Source organism: Macaca thibetana, chromosome 3 (assembly GCF_024542745.1).
Source record: "Macaca thibetana thibetana isolate TM-01 chromosome 3, ASM2454274v1, whole genome shotgun sequence".
Classification (NCBI taxonomy): domain Eukaryota; kingdom Metazoa; phylum Chordata; class Mammalia; order Primates; family Cercopithecidae; genus Macaca; species Macaca thibetana.
The window spans coordinates 15,941,446-15,960,783 of NC_065580.1; the positions used below are offsets into that span (position 1 = coordinate 15,941,446).

Sequence of the window (19,338 nt, forward strand, 5' to 3'; positions counted from 1 at the left end):
ACCTCTGCACTTAGTTTCTTCACCCTCCTTATTTGCTTTCTTATCTCTGTAACAGATTCTAACACCGCAGGATGGGCCCTGGTGGGTGATGGGGGACTGATGTGCTTTTGGCCATCTCTACCACCCTATCTCTGCTTGTCATTCTTTGAGGTCTTTGCCTTTAATGTCTACAGATCCCTTGAAATCTATGACTTAACAGTCTCTGTTGACCTATTTTGGCATCCAAGGATGATTCAGTAACCGATACATATTCTTTTCTCTTTCCTTAATCCTTATCTTCTGATCCTTTACTTTTTCCATTATCCCAATTAACCACACCCAGAGCCAGTGCACTGGACCCCCATCCTGGCTGTTTTGAATTGGTTGTTTTGAGCCATCCTGTTGGTCGCACCCAGACTCATCCGTATTGTGGATCCCATTATGCAGTTAATATCTGCTGTGTTGTACACACTGTTCTCTTGTTTTCTCAGTGTTTTCCTAGATTCACATCCTTGCCCTATCTAAACCATGATTTTTCTTTTTGGATACTAAAATTTCTACTTTTCTTTACCACTGAGAGCTTTGTAGTCAGACTCCTGGCTTGGTATCTTGGCTCAAATACTAATCTTGTTGACCGTGGGCAGAATCATTGAACTCATCTCTGCCTTATCTTTCTTATCTGTGGGGTAGAGGTGATAACATAAGCACCTACAGCATAGGGCCTTTGTCAGGATAAAGTTGAATTAAACACACACAACACTAAGAACAGTGCCTGGGGAACAAGAAGAACTAATAGATTTCAGAGAAACTGCAGTGTCTCTGCACAGTTGCGATGCAAATCCCTGCTGCTCTTGCTCTATGATGGGAAATAATACAGTGTGTAGATTAAACATGTGAGCTTTGTAGTCAGTCAGCATTAGATTGGACCCAGATGCTGCCTGTGTGGTGTGACTCTGGGCAAGTAATTTAGTCTCTCCAAGCTTCAATGCCTTCATTTGTTAAGTGGGACAAATAACAACTGCCTCTCAGGATTATGTAGCTTTATTTTAAGGGTGATAATGTTAAAAACAACTAGATGGCACCTGGACACAGCAAGTATTCATAATATAATATGTTATTTGTTAAGAATAAAATAAATTATACGTCCTTTATATCTCTTTAGGCTACTAATTTTGGTTTTTTTTTTTTTTTTTTTTTTTTTTTTTTTGAGAGGGAGTTTCTCTGTTGCCAGGCTGGGGTGCAGTGTGCAATGGCACGATCTCGGCTCACTGCAACCTCCACCTCCCGGCTTCAAGCGATTCTCCTGCCTCAGCCTTCCAAGCAGCTGGGATTACAGGCATGTGCCACCACGCCCAGCTAATTTTTGTATTTTTAGTAGAGATGGGGTTTCACCATGTTGGTCAGGCTGGTCTACTAATTTCAAAACTGACTTGGGACTTTCTTTGTCATTTATTTTCAGATTGCACATGAAGTTTATTGTTTTTCATAGACACCTCTTTTGGTAACTCCTTACTTTCCTACATTTTTTTCCACATTTCTTCTGTCTCAACATCCTTTAGTCAGTGACAATTCGATTATAATATAGCACATCACTTTTAACAGAGCACAGCAGGATTTTAAGCAGAGATATGAAGTAAAACTTTCTCACATCCTCACTTCTCTTCATAACATAGTCACAAATAAACATACCTGACAGATCAAGTGATTGTTGCTGCTGGTATGACTCACTGCAGTCCTTACGTTTGGAATCTTAGGGTGCATGTATGAAAGTGTGCGTGTGTGTGCATGCATATATGTGTGTGTATGCAGGGGTGTGTGTGTGTGTTTGTGTTTGTGCACACATATGCTGACCTCTTGCTCCTTGAACTTGATTTTCCTTCTTTGATGTATCTTGCTCTGGGAGTGACAGCAACCAGAGACCTCAGTCCTCATTCTGACTTTCCTCTGAATGGTTCCTCTTTTTGCTGCCCCAATGTTTCCATTATCCCAATTAACCACTCCCAGAGTCAGTGTACTGGAACCCCATCCTGGCTGTTTTGACTTGGTTCTTTTGAGTCATCCTGTTGGTCACATCTAGTCTCATCCCTATGGTGGATCCCATTATATAGTTAATGTCTGCTGTGTTGTACACGCTGTTCTCTTGTTTTCTCAGTGTTTTTCTAGATTCACATCCTTGCCCTATCTAAACCATGATTTTTCTCTTTGGATACTAAAATTTCTACTTTTCTCTACCAATGAATCTCCAAAACCAACACCACAGGACAGGCCCTGGTGGGTGGTGGGGGACTGATGTACTTTTGACGATCTCTACCACCCTATCTCTGCTTGTCATTCTTTGAGGTCTTTGCCTTTAATGTCTACAGACCCCTTGAAATCTATGACTTAACATTCTCTGTTGATCTATTTTCGCATCCAGAGATGACTCAGTAACTGATTAGTGTTCTTTTCTCGTTTCTCTTTCTCTGGCCTTTATTTATGAGGACAGTCTATCTATTGAGTAACCCTTTAGGATCTTAAATCTTACACCACATAGGACAAAAACTGCATGCCTTTGTCTCACAAGACAGGTCTTTCTCGACATTTTAAAAAAATTTCCAGCATGTTCAATCCACATAGTATCACTCTTTCTGGGATCATCCATTCACATCATTCCTTCTTTTCCTTTCCTCTCATTCTGACTGCTTTTTGGTGCTATTCTCAATAGGTATTTATGTAGACTTAAGCAAAGGAATTGGAGTTTGAGCTTAATGTTCTGAATTCTCTTATTTACCTGCTCAAATAAGTGGAGTGCAAGTTGGACTCATAATTGGTGGTTCTCAATAAACAGTCTAAAAATACATGTACCTCAAAAATATAAATACTGCAGATCAAAGATTATCTTGACACTTCTCTTTCTTGCTCTCTTTTCCAGAAATAACCATTATTATCAACCTTGTGTGCATTTTCCGGTCCCTTTTCTCTCTACGTATTTGCATTCTCTACTAAAATAAACTTTATGGAAATGGATAGTTGGCACCCCATTACTCTTGGTTGAATGAATGAATGTGTGTCTGTGTGTATGTGTGTATAGGCACAAATACATCTCTATCTATCTACCTACGTGTATGCTAACTGCTTTGTGTATGTTTTGCATGTGTTTTGATATAAACCATATCGCTTTGTACATATTACTTGGCAACTTACTTTTTTACTGAACAACATACCTTGGGGATATTTCCATGTTACCACATCTTGTTCTATTTCGTTCATTTTAACTGTTGTTAAAATGTATGTTATGGATATTTATCTGCCCACTTCTCTACTGATGGTTATTTACATATTGCCTATATTTTGCCCTTTATAAGGCTATAACAGAAATCCTGGCAAAATTTTTTGCCCACATATGCATGTATTTTTATGGAATTGTTTCTGAGAAGTAATTTGTTGAGTCGAATATTATGTGCGGTTTTTTTTTTCTTTTTTGAGATGGAGTCTTGCACTGTCGCCAGGTTGGAGTGGCACGATCTTGTCTCACTGCAACCTCTACCTCCCAGGTTAAAGCAACTCTCCTGCCTCAGCCTCCCAAGTAGCTGGGACTACAGGCACGCGCCACAATGCCCAGCTAATGTTTGTACTGGTTTTTTTTTTTTTTTTTTTTTTTTTTTTTTTTTTTTTTTTTTTTTTAGTAGAGATGGAGTTTCATCATGCTGGCCGGGATTGTCTCGATCTCTTGACCTCATGATCTGCCTGCCTTGGCTTCCTAAAGTGTTCAGATTACAGGCGTGAGCCACAGCACCCGGCCATGTGCAGTTTTAATAAACATTGCCAAATTACGCTCCACAAAGACTGTTGCAGTTTACTTTCCAGCTGTGCATGAGAGCATGTGATTCCCCTACATGCTTGCCAACATCAGATATTATTGAGTCTTTTAATTATGCCAGTCTGATGGGTGAAATGGTGGGTTTTTAAAAGTATTACATTCAACTGATCATTAGATCTAGCCTCTGTCTGTATGTATGTTGGCCTTCCTCAGTGCAGGTCTATCTTTTATGCATTTTCTTTTCTTTTCCTATTTCAGAGGAAAAAAGTTCCCCTTTCTAGATGCCCAAGAATTAATCCGCGTGCCTCTTTGTTTCTCAAATATCTTCTTTCTTTAGCATCTTCAATTTTCCTGTCTTTATATAGTTCTTCCTCTTGGCTTTCTATATAATCAGACTGTAAATATGTTGGAATAAAAGACTGTATTCAACTCTACCATTCCCTTTAACCTCTCCCTTGCTCGCTCTGCTCCTAAACTTGTCAAATGAGTGCTCTGAATCTGGTACTCTCACCTCCTGTAGTCAACGACATCAGTGAGGTCATTCAGTCCTAATTTTACTGAATTTTTAAAGTTCTTTTAAATCCTGCTGCCACCTCTTTGTACCCACAGTCTTCTCTGAACTTCCAAGATACCATCCCATTTCTTGTCTTCCCTCTAGAACTACTTTCTTAATTTCTTAAGCTTACTTCTCCCCTCCTTTTACCTATAAGCGTGGATGTTCAACAATTTTTATTTTTGGACCTTTGTTCCTTTTTCTTCACTTGTTGCTTTGGAGATCTCATCCATTCCAAACATTTCAGCTATTTTCTCTCGGCAGATGACCCCCAAAGTCAGTATTTCTAGTCCTGGTGTTTCATTAAAAATCCAGTTTTTCACTTGCAATTTTCTGATTGAATTGGACTCAATGTGACTTCAAGGTCAGAACGCCAAATGACATTTAGTATCTTCCTCTCTCTCAAACTGAATTCTGTGATTTTATCAACTTTTTTTTTTGTATGTAATGAGAAAGAGAACATCTTATTTTCCAAGTAGCGAATTCTCCCTGGATAGAGACTAATTTTGTCTACTGAATACTTTGATGAGTCACTTTTGATGTAGGGGAGTAGGTGAGAGGGCAACTTCAGGAAGGACTGAGCTTGTATAGAAAGACGTGGCTATGCACCTGCTTTCCAAGTGGGGCTGATCTGCTGTTACACTTTTGTTTCGCTGGATACACTGTCAAGAGCTGAATTGTCTGGGGCTATAATGAGGATGGCAGTGGCTGTGGAAAGAAAGAGGAGAAAAAAGGTAGCTGGCAACCAGAATGGAAATTTGGCAAAAGAACAGACTTATTTAAGAGGGATTTTATGAGGCTCTGCCCTGCTCCACTGCATGCATGATATACTTGCTTACTTATCTCTGGAAAATCTTCAGCACAAAACCTTTTCCTACTGATTGATTGTGATTAATTGTGGTTAATTAGTTAAAATGTGATATTAGTTATTGACACTGTCTTGCTTAAATTTTCTCAGTGGTTTTCTATTGTTCAAACACTGTATTAAAAATAATTCTTTCTTTTAGAGCTTTATTAAAATGCACTTGACAAACAATAGACATCTTTAAAATGTACAATTTGATAAGCTTTGACATATGCAAATACCTGGGAAACCATCATAAAAATTAATCTAAGGAACTTACACATCACCTCCAAAAGTTTTACTGTGGCCTGCTATTTATTTATTTATTTATTTAAATTTCAAGTTTTATTTTAGATACAGGCAGAACATGTGCAGATTTGTTACATGGGAATATTGCTTAATACTGAGGTTTGTACTGAGGTTTGAAGTACAGATCCTGTCACCCAGGTACAGAAGATAGTACCCAATAGGTAGTTTTTCAAAACACATTCCCTTCTCTCTCTCCCCCTTCTGGTAGTTCACAATGTCTATTGTTCCATTGTTTATATCCACATATGCTCAATGTTTAGTTCCCACATTTCAGTGAGAACATGCAATATTTGGTTTTCTGTTCCTGGATTAATTTGCTTAGGATTATGGCCTCCAACTGCATCCATTTTGCTGCAAAGAACATAATTTCATTCTTTCTTATGGCTGCACACCATTCCATAGTGTATATGTACCATATTTTCTTGATCCAATCTACCATTGATGGGTACCTGGGTTGATTCCATGTCTTTGCTATTACGAATAGCCTTGTGGCCTTTTATAATTCCATCCTTCTCTCCATGCTGTTCTCAGACAAACACTGATAGAGTGCTTCTTCTATTACTATAGATTTCTTTGCATTTCCTAGAATTTAATATAATGCAATTATAAAGTATGTACTCTTTTTTGTTTCTTTACTTTTATTCATCATATTATTTTGAGATTTATCTATGTTACTTTAAATTTTATAGTTCGTTCTTTTTATTGCTAATTTTCCTTTGTGTGAATACACCACAATTTCATCATTTGTTCACTCATTAATAGGCAATCGGATTTTTTCCAAGTTTTGACTATTACAAATAAAGTTGGTATGAAAATTTGTGTCTTTGTGTGGGCCTGTGCCTTTGTTCTTTTTTTTTTTTTTTTTTTTTTTTTTGAGATGGAGTCCCTCTCTGTCGCTCAGCCTGGAGTGTAATGGCACAATCTCGGCTCACCGCAACCTCCACCTCCCAGGTTCAAGCAGTTCTCCTGCCTCAGCCTCCCGAGCAGCTGGGACCGCCATGCACCACCAAGGCAAGGTTGAGGTTTATTGCTGTTATTTTGCATATGGTTAGCTAATTGCTCCAGAACCATTTACTGAAAAACTATTCTTTCCCCGTGAACTGCCTTTTCAGCTTCGTTGAAAGTCAGTTGTTCAAATATGTGTGGATCTACTTTTGGATTCTCTATTCTGCTCAAAATTTTTTGACATAAAATTGTTTATAATATTCCTTTAACATTCTTTTAATACTTGTAGATTTTGTAGCAGTACCTTCTCTCTCATTCCTAATATGAGTAATTTATGTTTTCTCTCTTTTTCCTGATTAGTCTGCTAACACCCTATGAATTTTTGTTCTGTTTTTTTTAATTGGTTTTGTGTTCTCCATTTCACTAATTTTTCCTCTGCTATTTATCACCTTCTTTCTTTAGCTTAATTTTAGGCTCAATTTGCTCTTCTTTTTCTAGTTTATAAGGTGAAATCTGAGGTCATTGATTTGAGAACTTTCATTTTCTACTGGCAAATTCAAAAGGACTCCACTAAATCACTCCTATTTAGTGATTCACTGGAAGGACTCAAAGAATTCAAGAAGTCCACCATACTCACAGTTTATTAGAGTGGAAATACAGATTAAAGACAGCGAAGGGAAGGGGCTCATAGAGCAGAGTTCAAGAGAGCCTAGGCATGCAGCTTCCAGTTGTGCCCAGTAGAGTTGTGCAAACAACATTTATTTCTCTCAGCAATGATGTGTCACAGTAATGTATCACAGCATGCATAAAGTATTTTCTTTTTTCTCAATATTACTTTAGTTATTGGTGGTTTCATACAAATCTTGAATTTTTAAAACTGGAGTCATTCACCTGAGCTTTGTATCCAGAGTTTTTATTGGAGGTTTGCCCAGAGATTTTTACAGGGGTTTGGATGCATTAATACACTGTGTAGCCTAAGGTCCCTACCATAAATCATTGTTAGCATAGACTGTCTGGTATGGTCCAAAACCCCCCAGATAAACAAAGTTATTTTAATCAGGCAGGGCATTCCAAGGGTTTAAAAGTTATGATCCAAAACCTGGGGAAAAGGGAGGACCAAAACTTTCTTGGGGCAAAGTTAATCCTTTACTGTACACTAATGCAAGTATTTTAGTGCTGTAAGTTCTCCTCTGTGTACTGAATTAGCTACATTTCAAAAATTTTTGATATATTGCATTTTTATCCTTATTTACTACAAAATACTCTATAATTCCTCCTTCGATTTATTCTTTGACCCATAGGTAGTTTATATACATGTATTTAGTTTCCAAGTATTTGGAGATTTTCCAGATTTTTCTACTATTAATTTCTAATATAATCCCACTGGAGAGAGATAATGTAACTTGTACTACTTGATTCTTTTTTATATTAAAATCCAAAATGAAAGAGAAGACATTACAACTGATAACACAGAAATACAAAGAATTGTGAAACTACTATGAACAGTTATACACCAACAAATTGGATAACCTAGAAGAAGTTGATAATAGACACAGACAACCTACTAAGACTGAATCATGAAGAAAAAAATCTGAACACATCAATGATTGAGGAGATTAAATTCATAATAAAATTTTTCCCATCAAATAATAGCCAAGGACCTGATGGCTTCACTGCTGGATTCTATCAAACATTTAAAGAAGAACTTATGCTAATCGTTCTTAAATGTTTCCAAAATATTGGAGGAGAGGGAGTCCTTTTAAACTCATTTTGTGAAGCCAGAATTACCTGATACCAAAACCAGACAGGGATACTACAAGAAAAGAAAATTACAGGACAATATTTCTGATGAATATAGTTGTTAAAATTCTCAATACAATACCAGCAAACTGAATTTGACATCACATTAAAATGATCATACATTATGATGAAGTGGGATTTATCACTGGGATGCAAGCATGGTTCAACATATACAAATCAAAAAATATAATACACCATATTAACATAGTGAAGAACAAAAACCATATAATCATCTCAATGGATGCAGAAAAAGCATTTGACAATATTCAACATCTTTTCATGACAAAAGCTCTCAACAAATTGGGTATAAAAGAAATATACTTTAACACAATAAATGTAGTACATTTATTGTAACAAGTTGAAAGGCTTTTCTTTTTTTTTTTTTTTTTTGAGGCAGAGTCTCGCTCTGTCGCCCAGGCTGGAGTGCAGTGGCGCGATCTCGGCTCACTGCAAGCTCCGCCTCCCAGGTTCCCGCCATTCTCCTGCCTCAGCCTCCCGAGTAACTGGGATACAGGCGCCGCCACCACGCCCGGCTAATTTTTTTGTATTTTTAGTGGAGACGGGGTTTCATTGTGTTAGCCAGGATGGTCTCGATCTCCTGACCTCGTGATCCGCCCGTCTCGGCCTCCCAAAGTGCTGGGATTACAGGCTTGAGCCACCGCGCCTGGCCGAAAGGCTTTTCTCTAAGATCAAGATCAAGATAAATATGCCACCTTGTTACTTTTATTCTACATAGTACTGGAATTCCTAGTTAGAGCAATTGTTAAAGAAAAAGAAATAAAAGGTGTCTAAATTAGAACAAAAGTAAAACTATCTCTGTTTGTAGATGATATGATCTTAAATTATATAAACCCTAAAGACTCTAGCAAAAACCTATTAGAACTAATAAACAAATTTATTAAAGTTGCAAAATACAAAATCAACATACAAAAATCAATTCCATTTATGTACACTGACAATAAACTATGTAAAAGAGAAACTTAGAAAATGATCCTATTTACAAACATCAAAAGGAATAAAACACCTTAGAATAAATTTAACCAAGGAGGTAAAAGATCTGTACACTAAAAACTGTAAAACATTGATGAAAGAAATTGAAGAAGATACAAATGCATGGAAATCTATCCTATCTTCATAGATCGGAAGGGTCAATATTGTGAAAATGTCCACACCACCCAAAGTCATCTACAGATTGAATGCAATCTCTTCGAAATTTCCAGTGGCATTTTCACAGATTAAATATTGCTTTAGATAGCTAAAGCAATATTAAGAAGAAAGAAGAAAGCTGAGGGCATCACATTTTCCAGTCTGAAGTTATATTACAAAGCTATAGTAATCAAAACAGTATGGTATTGGCTTAAAATCAGACATATAGAATAAAGGAACCAAACAGAAAGCCCAGAAATAAACCCACACATATATGGTCAACAAGCATATATGTATGCTTGACAAAAGCACCAAGAGTACACAATGGGGAAAGGGTAGCCTCTTCAATAATTGGTACTGGGGAAATTGAATATTCATATCCAAAAAAATAAAATAAAACTGAACCCTTATATTACACTATAGACAAAAAATCAACTTTAAATGTATTAAATATTTAAATGTAAGATCTGAAACTGCAAAACTTTTAGAAGAAAACATTAAAAAAAGCTTCATGACACTGGTCTTAGCAATTTTTTTGATGTAACAACAAAAGAACAGATAACAAAAGTAAAAATAAACAAATGGTAATGCATCAAACTAAAAAAGCTTCTTCATGACAAAAGTAACAATGAACAAAATGAAAAAGCAAACCATGAAATGGGAGAAAATTTTGTAAACCAGATGTCTGATAAAGGGTTAATATCCATTTTTAAAAAAAGGCAAAGAGCCTGTTTCCAAAGAATATATGTGTTTTCATTTTTTCACTTTTCCAAAGAAGATAATCAGGTATATGAAAAGGTGCTGAACATCACTAATCATCCTTTTTGATTATTCAACATTTTTCTAAAGTAGAAACTCAAATGGCCAACAGGGATATGAAAAGGTATTCAACATCAGTAATCATTAGAGAAAATGAAAATCAAAACCACAATAAAATATTACCTCACATTTGTTAGGCTGGTCATTATCAAAAAGACAGTATTTTTCTTTCAGTATTTTAAAGATGTTGCTTTACTGTGTTCTCACTTGCTTTGTTTTCACCAAGAAATCTTCTGTCATCTTTATCTTATTCTACTGTACAAAACATGCTTTTATCCTGTGGCTGCTTTTAAGATTTTTCTCTTTAACACTAATTTTCAGAAATCTGATTATGATATTCTTTGGTACATTTTGTGTATGTGTGCTTGAGTTTTGTCAAGCTTCTTGGATATGTGAGGTTTGAGTTTTATTGAATTTAGAAACTTTTCAGTCATGATTTCTTCTAATAATTTTTTCTTTCTTCCCATCTTGCTTCTCTTCTTTTAAAACCAGTTATGTTAGTTTACTTGAAGTTGTCCTGTAACAGTTAATTGTCTGTTTCCTTTCAAAAATTATTTTATTTCCTCTATCCTCCATTTTTGGTTTGCCTTTGTTGCTATATCTTCCTAGGTTACTAGTATTTTCTTCTACATTGTCTAATCTATCATTAATCTAATTCAGTGTATTTTTAATGTTAGATATTGTCATATTCATCTCCAGAAGTTGGATTTGGGGCTTTTAAAAATATCTTCTATGTCTACTTAATATCTCTAGCTTAACTTTTTTATTTTTAAGTTAAATTATCTTTTTTTTTACTAACGTCTGTTCCAGTTTTTCCTTTCATTATGCATTGCATTTTTCTGCTTTTTTTGTATGCCTGGTAATTTTTTTATTTTATTCCATACATTGAGTTTTAATTGTATTGGACTTTTTATTTTTCTATAAATATTTTTGAGCTCTGTTTTAGAATACAGTTACATTTCTTGAAATAATCTGATTCTTTTGTACCTAGTTTTAATCATTTATTAGATGACAGCAGAGCAGCGTTTAGTTTAGAGATCATTATTCTCCACTTGTGAGCCAAAACCCTTCTGACACAAAACACTCTTGTCCCAATGCCCCATGAATTTTAATGTTTTTGAGTTTGGCTGGTGAAATTATACCCTATTCCTGGCCCTACAGGAAATTCAGTTACTGTTCTCTTTAATCCTTTGTATGGTTATTTTCCCAATCTCAGATGGTTTTCTCACATTCATAGTCTTGTTAATACCCTGTGAATACTGAGGGTGGGCCCTCTGAAGACCTCACAAATTCTCTCTGCCCATCTCTCTCCTCTGCTGTCCTCAGCCCTGTGAACTCTACTTGCCTTATTCTCCTCTCAGTTGTGTCTCCTTGACTGGAGGAGTTTGATGGTTTCCCCCTGGATTTCCCCTCTGTGTGCCATGGCCTGGAAATTGTCTGAAGGTGGTAAGCTTGGGTTATTATAAAACTTACTTCATTTTTTCTTGTCCTTCCTTGCCTAATGTCTAATGTCTTGAAAACTAGTGCTTTATATATTTTGTCCCTTACTTTGTTTTCGCTGGAAATAGAAAGTCAATTATTTTAAAAGAGATTTTTAAAATAACACAAATACTGTTTTTTATATTTATTACATATTTACTAATGATATTCTATCTGTAATAGTCTGTAGTTGGTTTGTATCAGCTCATAGGACCCAGTTGTTAAATATTCAGAAATTTTGTGAACCAGTCGTTAAAAATCGTTGTTTGTTTGAATTTGGCCATGGTGGGAATGTTTATATTCATAAAATTGGTCAAAATGCTATAAATCCAGGCTTTTCCCTTTTTTCCTTTTTATCCCTCACAGGGAGCTGGCTTACCAATTCCATCTGGACTCTTTTTCATTTTGTCTGAAAGACATCCTTTAACATTTCTTGTAGTGTATGTGTCTCCTGGCGAAGAATTATTTTAGTTTTTGTATGTCTGAGAAGTTTATTGTGCCAATGTTTTTGAAAGATATTTTCACTGGATCTAGAGTACTAGGTTAACAGGATTTTTTTCTTTAAATAATTTAAAGATGTTTCTTCACACTCTTTTGCCTGAATTGTTTCTAGTGAGATGACTGCAGTCATTCTTAACTGTGTTCATTTGTACATAGTGTGTCTTTTATTCTCTGGCTGCTTTTCAAGATTTTTCTTTAATTATTAGTTTTAAGCAATCCAGCAATAAAGTATCTTGTTAAAGTGTTCTTCATGTTACTTGTGCTTGGAGTTCATGAAACTTCTTCAATCTGTGGCTGTTCCTTTTCATTAAATTCAAAACTGCTTCAGCTATTAGTTATTCAATTTCTTTTTTTTGCATTAGTCCTCCAGTTTCATAGGACTCTCAATATTAGGCTACTTAATGCTGTTCTATAGCTCACTGATGCTCTGCTCACTTTTTTTAAGACAGTTTCTTTCTGTTTTCATCCTAGATGATTTCTATTACCTCATCTTTAAGTTCGATCTGAGATACCTAATCTGCTGTTAATCCCATCCAGTATATTATAAAATCACATTCATTGTATTTTGCATTGGAAGAAGTTTTATTTCAGTCTTTTTCAAATTTTCCATGTCTCTTCTTAACATAGGTACACTCTCTTCTATCCTGCCGAACATATTGAATATATATTTAATAGCCTTGTCTGCTAACTCCATCATGTGTATCATTTCTGGATCTGTTTCTGTTGAGTGTTTTTCTCCTCCTTATGACCCATATTTTTCTGTTTCTTTGCATATATGGCTTTTTAAAATCGGGTATCAGATATTTGAATTTGATGTTTCTAGCTACTGGAGTATTTGTATCCCTTAAAGAAATATGAGACTTTATTTTGTGATGCAGATAGATTACATAGAAACAATTTGATATTTCTGAGTCTTGTTTTGAAGCTTTGTAAGTTGTATCTAGGACAACCTTTAGTGTACAGCAAATTGGCCCTCCCGCCCTCCGTACTGGGGTGATCCGCTTCTGAGAATTCTCCTCAAGGCCCTCTGTGTTAGGAGGTCTCCCACGCTGGTTGATGGAAACACCATCTGTTCCTGGTACCTTGTGGACTTTGAGATGGTTCTGCTTGATCCATCAAGTGGTCTTTCCCTGGCCTCAGGTTGTTTTCTTGTATGCACTGGTCAGAGCAGTTGAAGAGTCACTGGGAGTCCGATGCACATTCCAGAGCTCTTCCCACCTACCACTTTCTCCTCTCTGGGTCTCTTCCCTGGAATTTTAGCCATTTCGGCCTCCTCAAACCCTGAATACAAGTCTCCTTAACTCAGAAAGCCTGCCAGATGCTGTTTGGGCTTCTCCTCCCTGTAATACTGCCTGAAAAAGGCTATAAACTGGGGCCATCACAGAGTTCACTTTATTCATTTCACTTCTCTCAAGGATCACGGTCTTGAGCCATCTGTTGTCCAGTGTTTCATATATTTCATGCATTTTAATTGTTTCAGGTTTGAGGGTAAATTCAGCCTCTGTTACTCCATCATAGAATTCCCTCAGACACGGACATGTTAAGCTTTAGGAAATTTTACTGTAACCTATCTTCATGCATTCTCTTCCTCTCCCTTTAGGTTCGTCTTCTTACTATTCTTCACTGATGTCCTGTACTTTCAGTCTCTGTACCTTTGGTCATTTCTGCACCATTCATCCTTTCTTGCCTTTTAATGTCATTTTTATCAGTCCAAAACCCTATGCCTTCTCAAGGACCATCTCACAGTCCGTCTCTTATGTGAAAGTTACACTGAGCCTCGTACCTGTAAGTAATCTCTTTCATAAACAAACTTGTATGGGCTTATTCTGTTTGGGTTTTGCTAAGCTTCCTGGATCTGTAGGTGGATATTATTTATCATGTATGAAACATTTTGGCCACTATTTTAAAAATAATTGTTTTCTGCCACCACTTTCTCTCCTTTATATTGAAGACTCCAGTGATATGTGTGCTAGGTGACTTGATATTGTTTGAGAGTTCCCTGAGACCTCTTCCAGTTTTTGTAGTTGTTTAGCATTATTTCCCCCTCTCTCGTTTTGAGTTTCTGTTGTCCTGATTTCATGTGCATAGACATTTATCCCATAGTGTCTACTCCAATTTAAGCTTATCTAGCAAAATTTTCATTTCAGATATTTTTCAGATCTAGAAGTTCTACTTAGCTTTTTTATAGTTTCTCTTTCTTTCTTCATTATGTGGTGTTTTACTATAAATCCTTGAACATATTTAATAATAGCCATTTTAATATAATAGCTATTTATAAGTCCCATTATTTTGATTCACCATCTCTGTCATTTCTGGGTTGATTTCAATTGCCTAATATTACTACTTAGTATAGACACATTTTCCAGCTTCTAAGTATATCCCATAATTTCTCACTCGATGCTCAACATTATGAATGTTACTTTGTTATTGTCTGAATTTTGTTTTCTTCTCTCAAAGAGTGTTGAGCTTTATTCTAGTGGGCAGTTGACTTGCTTGTAGGTCAACTTGTCTGCTTTTCCTTTCAAGGGCTCTTCTAAGCTTTGTTAGGGTTAATGGATGGTAGACTTATTCTATGTCATTTGAGTCCTACTCTAAGTTATGGGCTTCCTAGGATACCTGTTAAATATTCCAGGTATTCAACAAAGCTATTCTGATTGCTCAGAGCTGTCTCTCTCTCGGTCTTGACCAAGATCTAGTAATTATTCATACTGTAGTTCACCAGCAGTTGTTAATTCCCCAGTATTTATTCTTTGCCTGCCCCTGTGGAGTTTCACCCAATGGATGCCAGCTTAGTATTTACCCAAAGACTCAATGAGACTGCATGAAAATTGTGGGGCTCTTTCCGTGCATGGCCTCCTCTTCTCTAAGCTGTGTCCGCAGCTCAGTAAGAATTTCAGGGTGCTGTGCTCTGCTTGGGTCCCTCTTGTGTGCACAGCAACCCAGGAAATTCTGGGTAGAAAACAGAAATGATCATAGCATGCAGCTCGTTTGTTTCCTTTCTCTTATGGGTCACAGTCTTGTGCCATCTATTGTCCAATATTAGAAAACAATTATCTCATGTATATTGCCCAGTTTTCTAGGTGTTTATTATTGGAGGGTATAATGGATTGAATTATACCTGCCACCCCCCCACCACCCCAGTAAAAGATATGTTGACATCCCAACCCTCAGTACCTCACAATGTGACTCTGTTTGAAAATAGGGTCATTGCGAGTGTGACTAGTTAAGATGAGGTCATACTGGAGTACTGTGGACTCCTAATATGACTGATGTGCTTGTAAGATGACAGCTGTGGGAAGACAGAAACACACAGGGAAAATGCCATGTAATGCCAAAGACAGTTTAAAGTTATGTAGCTGCAAGCTAAGGAATGTCAAAAATTGCCAGCAAATCACCAGAAACTAGGAATAGGCAAGGAAGAATTTCCTTCCAGGTTTCAGAGGGAGCATAGCTCTGTTGATACCTTGATTTTAGAATTCTAGGCTCCAGAACCATGAGACAATAAATTCTGTTGTTTTAAGTCACCCAGTTTGTGGTACTTTATTACAGCAGCTCAAGGAATATTACACAGTGGATAGATTGAGAATTTCCTTCATCATAAGTGGAAGCAGAAGTTCCTAACTCTTTTAGTATTTGCCATCTGAACTACTTTTCTATCTTTTACTTCCTCCAATAGATAAGTTATTAGAAGGCAAATATTACTTCTTAATTTTCTGTTTTCCACCTATCTAAGCTTGAATTTTATGTGCATGTAAGCTAGATGTGAAATTCATGGGCATCAAATAGGGGTGGGTAAAATATAATTTTGTTTTCTACAATTAAAATTATTCTATATCTAGATCCCTGTTGCATTGGGGTATACATGATTAATTCAGGGATTTCTCAGACAATTCATGCTTTTCTCCCTTTCCTTTTCTCCCCGGGTGGTGTCTAAATTCCAGGGTGCATTAAAAGCACTTATCAAAGCATTGTGGGGAAGGTACTTAGTCTTTGGTCATCATTTAACTTTCCTTCATGACTCTCATTTGCATAGTCATCAACACTTGTCCCCACTGATATCTGCTGACCCTCGGTGTGTCTGTCTGTCCTTGAGGTTGTGTTGATCCACAGCGGGTACATTGTGCCTTACACATTTCAAACACGATGCCTCTTCAGGCTTGATGGCTTCTCTCAGTTAATCTGTTTTCCTTTGAATGAGAAAATGGCTATTCCTGATCTATCCTGAGATCTTTGGGGATTGTTGGAGACTACCTCAGGTCCCTCTGTTAAGACACATTCTAGAGCCATGTATTTTTTCCACTGCTGCTCTAATAAATTACTACAGACTTAGTGGCTTAAAATAACCCAAACTTATTATCTTACAGTTCTATAACTCTAAAGTCTGACACAGGTTTCACCAAGTTAAAATCAAGATGTCAACTAGGCGCATTCTTCCCTGAGGGCTCTAGAAGATAACCCATTTCCTTTCCTTTTCTAGCTTCTAGAGGCCACCTTCATTCCTTAGCTCATGCCCCCTTCTACCTCCAGGGCCAGCAGCATGGCATTTCATGCCTGCTTCCATGTCCATATCTCTTTCTTTGACTCTCTTCTGCTTCCCTCGTCCATGTTGAAGGACCCTTATGATTGTATGGGGCACACCTGGATAATTCTGACTACTGTCCCTGTTTTAAGGACATCCAATTAGAAACCTTAATTCCATCTTCAACCTTAATTCCCCTTTGCCATGTAATCTAACACATGCACAGATTCTGGGGATTAGAATGTGGACATCCTTGGGAGCCATTATTCTGCTGACCACAAGTCATTTCTACTTACCAGTCTCTAGCCAGTATGACATGTAGGGACCCAGGACCTTGTTCATCTCGTTCTGGAAATAAGCACAATTTTCCTCTGCCGTCAAAACTTTTGAATTTCCATTTCTTCTCTCTCCACTTCTCTCTCATCCCTTTCCTTGATCAGGATGTGGATAAGAAGAGGTAAGTCACAATTCAGGGCATTCAGGAGCATCTCACTGGCTGACTCTCCCTTCTTTCCATTAGCCCAGGTAATTTTAAACTCTTCTGTAGAGGAACAAATAGGCTTTGCAAGTATCCTCCATTCCTATTATATAGGAATATATACCAGTTTTAAAATTAAAAGGATGAGTTCATTCTTATTGCCATTCTCTTCATGTATAAAGCTTTCTCTTGTTGGCAATGATTCATTAAGAATCTAGTATGGAGGGAAAAAGCCGAAGATGGTAACAAAAAGATTTGAAAAGAGGCTTGCCAGAGAGGTGGAGACGTTAAGATGACCAGGACATGTTAAGATGATAGTTCCAGCCAGCTTTCAATTCCATAGGACACCTCCAGACCTAGGCCAGATGTGCGGCCAGGCCTCTCCCATTTGTAGATGTACTGCCACAGAGCAGAGGGATCATAGCCCCATCCTCTTTTCAATACATGAATGACTTAAATGATTGAATAACTGAACAGTATTGCAGATGGGGATGGAGACTGAGGAGATTTTTTTTAAAGGCATCAGCCATATGGAAGGAGCTTCCAGCTACTGAGCTGTGACAATGATCAGGAGCCAGGAGCCAGCTGGTTACTCTGATCTGACTGATACATCTCTGCACCCTCCAATCTGCTGCAACATCTCTAAGAAGGAGGATTACATTGCTCTCTACACGTGGTAATGACACTGAGCCGATGCAGCTGATGAGTGAAGTCAGGTCTCATGAGATATGCTGGTGTTAAAGACTGCCAGCCAAAGGAAAACATGATGTGGTACCCTTGAGAGCAAAAGCAATTCTCGTTCTTTCTCCCTGTATCTCCCACCACCCTCTGTCCACTTTCTCTCCACCCCCTGTCCACTTTCTCTCCCCCCCATCCCCACTCAGGACTAAATAAAAATTTCAAAGGCAAAGAGGAAAGAGAACAGAAATGGAAAGAAAGGAACAGGTTATGTGTGCACATACTTATTTTGGCCTCACTCCCTGCAATCCTAATATGCACAGATATTATATTACCAGATTTATTAAAAACTGAGATTGAACAACTGTAGAACAGCCAATGAAAACTGCTCTTGCGTTGGCTATAGCTATTTTTCATCATATGTTCCAAATGTTCACTGCAAGCAAACTATATTTACCACTTGATTTATCATTTAAATAAATGTTATAAGAGGATTAATTCCATTTAGAAAAGAGAAAAAACAAAACATTCCCCTATGCATATGGTGTATTCAAATGCAAACAAAAAAATGTGCTACAGCCGAAACTGTCAGGAGCAAGAACCCCAACATTAACTTGGAATTGTGTTACTGTAGCATCAGCAACAACAACAAACATATGACATCACTAGGCCCTGATGAAATGGGAAAGTGTTACAGATGCTTTATTTGCTTAAGGCTGATTCTCCCTGTTCAGCTGCTTTTACAGCTTTCTTTCCTGGGTTCTCGTCTCCAACCACTGCACCACATCCAACACAAACTGAGTAATTGTTCTGAATATGAATCCTTCAGAGGACAGAGCATGGCAAAGACAGAGGGAAGAGGAGTTTCCAAGGGTGTGCTGGTGTCCTCCAGGCATCTCAAGGTCCTAAGACCCACTTCAGCAGAATGACGTTTTAGCAGCTACCTAGCAGATTCCCACGCTTAGCTATTATGAATCCTTAGCTATTATGAATTGGTGGCTTGACTGTGTTTTTTGTGGCTCTGTGGTCCCTTCAGCCCCCACCTTCCACCCCATCCCACTGTAAATCTCCCAATCTTTGCTGCAGACATAGGCTTTTCCTAGAGTCAAGAAAAGAAAAGAAAAAAATAAAAAAGCCAACACGTGTAAGAGTGCCTGCCTGCAGTGCACCAGGCAAAATGCATCTTTCAACAATTTTTAGGTATCGTCATCATTATTTTCATTTTACAGATAAGAAAATTGAGAATGAGGGTTTGCTTGAGAGTTCCCAAGCCAGCAAGAAGCAGAGCTGCAAAATGAACCCAAATCCATATGATTCCAAGGCTCTGTGATGTTTCCTGTTATTCATGTTGCATTTAGAGGATAAATTAGATCTAGCTGGGCCGTTAGAGGCACGTGGAACAGATTCCAACTTTGATCAGTTCAGGAGTTAATTCTGCCTGTCCAGGTCTCAAAACCTGTCTGCCAGGGATGAAGATTATGCAGACGAT

General features: G+C 37.4%; 1 long non-coding RNA gene and 1 gene segment (V, D, J or C); both read right to left on the minus strand.

Annotated features, from left to right (window-relative positions):
• LOC126951110 (probable non-functional T cell receptor beta variable 7-3) overlaps positions 1-19,338 on the minus strand; it is a 632,711-nt gene that overhangs the window by 20,662 nt on the left and 592,711 nt on the right.
• Positions 1-19,338, minus strand: part of LOC126951125 (uncharacterized) — a 38,675-nt gene that overhangs the window by 18,882 nt on the left and 455 nt on the right. The window contains exons 2-4 of one of the 6 annotated variants that reach the window (XR_007724357.1): positions 16,990-17,124; positions 14,975-15,123; positions 1,150-5,039 (exon numbers count right to left, since the gene is read on the minus strand). This is a non-coding gene — a long non-coding RNA (uncharacterized LOC126951125). Of the gene's footprint in view, positions 1-1,149; positions 6,067-14,974; positions 15,124-16,989; positions 17,125-19,338 lie in introns of those variants that run through there. The other 5 variants (XR_007724359.1, XR_007724356.1, XR_007724358.1 and 2 more) reach the window with 5 other exon arrangements.